The 3340-nt window shown below is 42.0% G+C and overlaps 1 non-coding gene across 1 annotated transcript; it reads left to right on the top strand.

The window, feature by feature from the left end:
• Positions 1–297: 297 nt before the first annotated feature.
• Positions 298–404, top strand: LOC118488675. Its single transcript, XR_004885219.1, has one exon. It is a non-coding gene; the product is annotated as a small nucleolar RNA R71 (small nucleolar RNA).
• The last annotated feature ends 2936 nt before the right edge of the window (positions 405–3340 follow it).

Consider the following 3340-nt stretch of genomic DNA (forward strand, 5'->3'; position numbering starts at 1 on the left):
ACAAGCCATTACCGAGACTGTTTTTGTCATTTCTAATTTTTTTTTATTTTTGAAGAAAGGGCCTCGATTTGGGCTTGTAAAGAAGTGCTTTCGTCGACCTTATGGGCGCCCGGGGCGATAGACTTATTTCCCCGGGGGGTGTGCCATTGAAAATTGGTTTGAGCAATTTCCTCAATTTGATTATATATTTCGTGTGGGCGTCGATTACCTAAAAGTCCCCCGGAGCTAGAATCAAGTGTCTGCCTAGTGTGTGGCAACAATCCATTGTAGAAAGTGGACACTTGTTGCCATGTTGCGAGGCCGTGATGGGGACACTTGCGTAATAGCTCCTTGAACCTTTCCCAAGTTTCATATAAGGATTCCCCGTCCTCTTGTGAGTATGTATTAATTTCAGCCATTAATTTAGCAGTTTTAGCAGGAGGGAAATACTTATATAGAAATTTTTGGGCTAGTTAATCCCAGGTGTTTACCGATCCAGCTAGGAGGGCGTTGAGCCAAGCTTTCGCTCGGTCTTTTAGTGAGAATGGAAACATACGGAGGCGGATGGCGTCGTTTGATGCTCCATTGATCCGAAAGGTATCACATATTTCTAAGAAATTAGTTATATGTAGATGGGGATCCTCGTCCGCAAGCCCGTGGAAGGTTGCGGAGTTTTGGAGCATTTGTATCAGATGCGGTCGAAGTTCGAAGTTATTGGCTTCAACTTTCGGAGCATTGATAGCGGCGCCTAGATTACCTACGGTGGGCCGTAGATAATCCATAAGGGTACGTTGGTCCGCCATTGGAGGTGGATCACCCGAAACCTTCTCTTGGTTTTTGGCTTTTAACCTTTTTCTGAGAAAGCGTTCGGGTTCTTCTAGCGGTTCTTTTATGTCTTTATTGGAACTGGAGCTCATACACTACGTGAGGTTGGCGTCGGGTTCCAAGTCCTGCAATAAAAAACAGAAAAGAATGTTGGTCAGAAGCTTCACCACGGCCCCGTGTTGAGCGAACACGGCCCCGTGGTCGGAATTACAGTGATTGTTTTCCAGATCCCAGTTACTGGAAGTTGGACACGGCCCCGTGTTGCACCAGCACGGCCCCGTGTTCAGCCTTCTGTAACTTGAAAAACAAAAACTGCCAGTAACGATGCTGAGCACGGCCCGTGTCCGACCAGGCACGGCCCCGTGCTGAGCTCTGCAGAAGCTGAAAAACTAAAAAAAAATCTAAAAAAAATTAAAGAAAAATAAAAATATGATTAGGCCGTTGATTCCTAACTTTCTTAAAATCCTTGTGTCCCCGGCAACGGCGCCAAAAACTTGATGTGTGTCGGTGTGTATATAATTTAGATGTATATTTTAGCCCCTTTTTACACTTTTAGCCAAGTTTTAAATTTATAAAACACGATATTTACTAACACTAAACACACATATGGGCAAGTGCACCCATCGTGGACGTAGTATAGTGTTGGTAAGATACCGAGGTCGTCCAAGGACACAAGAGCTTTTAGTACCGGTTTATCCTCAACGTCTAATCAAATCAAAAGGTTAGAAAAATGTTTTAAACTAAGAAAAATAAAAACTAACTAAATGCTGAAAATAAAAATAAAATAAAAACAGATAGACAAGATGAATCACTTGGATCCGACACGTGTATTAGTATAACCTTTGATTATTTTCGCACTTTTGCACTTGTTTAAGAGATTATCTTAGTTATTGTAGTAGGCCCCTCTTTTGAAGGCGACGTTACCCTCAACCCAGTAGTTTGAGTCAGCAAGGATACAATCCTAAAGGGTCGGATTATTGAAAGATAATGAATTAAGTTATTAATGCAAATTGTGGTAGGCCCCGCTTTTGGCGGTGACGTTACCCTCGGCTAAGTAGTCTGAGTCAGCAGGGATACAGTCCTAAATAGCCGGGTTATAGTATTAATAGTAGTTAACTAATGAGGGGGTCAAAGAGTTTGGATCCCCGCCATCCAATACCTATGGGCATTGAAGGAGATCCTACTAAAATTGACCCAGGTCCCAAGCAGGACCTCTAAACGCTGAACAAGGGCAAGACCCTTACCAAACCGTTCCCTTAACCCTCGACCAGGTAGCCAACATACCTCCATATAGACCGTGGAGATATGAATGGTGAAAATCTTTTATTTTATATAGACAGTAAAATAATGCCAAGACACCACGGACAAACGATAAGGAAAGATCACCTTCAACATAAGTAACTAGTTATTAAAGTCATTAATACAAAACCAAATAAAAAGTGCAAAAGATTAAAAATAAAAAGTATTATACTAAACACTTGTCTTCACCAAGTGATGTAAGAGACTTAGGCAAACATGGCCTTGATTGTCAAGAACTCTTACGATCAATCTTGGATCCCGAGACGACTCACACACTCTACGATGGACAATGGATGATGGATGATGGTGTTATGGTGGTGGTGGATGGTGGATGAAGTGTGAGAGAGGTGGTGTGCCAAGGGATGAGAGAGAATGAAGCCAAGCTCCTCTATTTATAGGCTGAACAGAAGGCTGGACACGGCCCCGTGCCCGTCTGACATTCTCTCTCTTCATTAATTGTAATTGCGAATTACAATTAATGCGCCTGCTGCACTTTCACCACGCCCCCGTGCCCGCTGGACACGGCCCCGTGGTGGGCAATGGAAGCTTCTACTGGTTTGTCTTTTCTGCTGCTTCCTGGGCACGCCCCCGTGTTCGCTGGACACGGGGCGTGTTCAGACTCTGTTTCTTCTCCTTTGCCTTGGGAGGTGCCGTTGAGGGTCCGGGCAGTCTACTTTTGTTCCTTTTCTTGTATTTATGCTGGAATTAGTTGTCTTTTTGCTTCTTTTGTGATTTTGAGCTCATTTAATCCTGAAAATGCAAAAGGAAGACAAAAACACTATTTTTCCAACATTAGTACTCAAAAAGGGTTAGTTTTATGCCTTAATTGATGTGATTTATATGTTGCATTTTACACACATCACAGGTCCTGGTGCAAATGAAGCAAAAACGAATAATATGGAAATGACCAGCCAGTTGGGCAAAGTGGGATGCTAGAGACCGAAGTAAAATTGCCGTATTTCCCGTGATTGGGTCGAACCTGCTATCTCTACGTTATCTATTAAAGGCTATTATTATTGAAGATTAATATTATTATATAAAATTCATTTGAGAAGAGTAATTGACTGAATATGTTGAAGCCTTTAATATAAATTCCAACATATAAATAATCATCTTCAACAAATGTTGGACGAAATTCGTTTGGGCTTGGCAGGCCTTCATGTCGGCAGAATGTGAAGTTGATGCAAAAGGGGTTTTTGAACATAATTTTATGTAATGTGATGATCATATAATTAAA

This window comes from Helianthus annuus, chromosome 16 (genome assembly GCF_002127325.2).
Source record: "Helianthus annuus cultivar XRQ/B chromosome 16, HanXRQr2.0-SUNRISE, whole genome shotgun sequence".
Classification (NCBI taxonomy): Eukaryota; Viridiplantae; Streptophyta; class Magnoliopsida; order Asterales; family Asteraceae; genus Helianthus; species Helianthus annuus.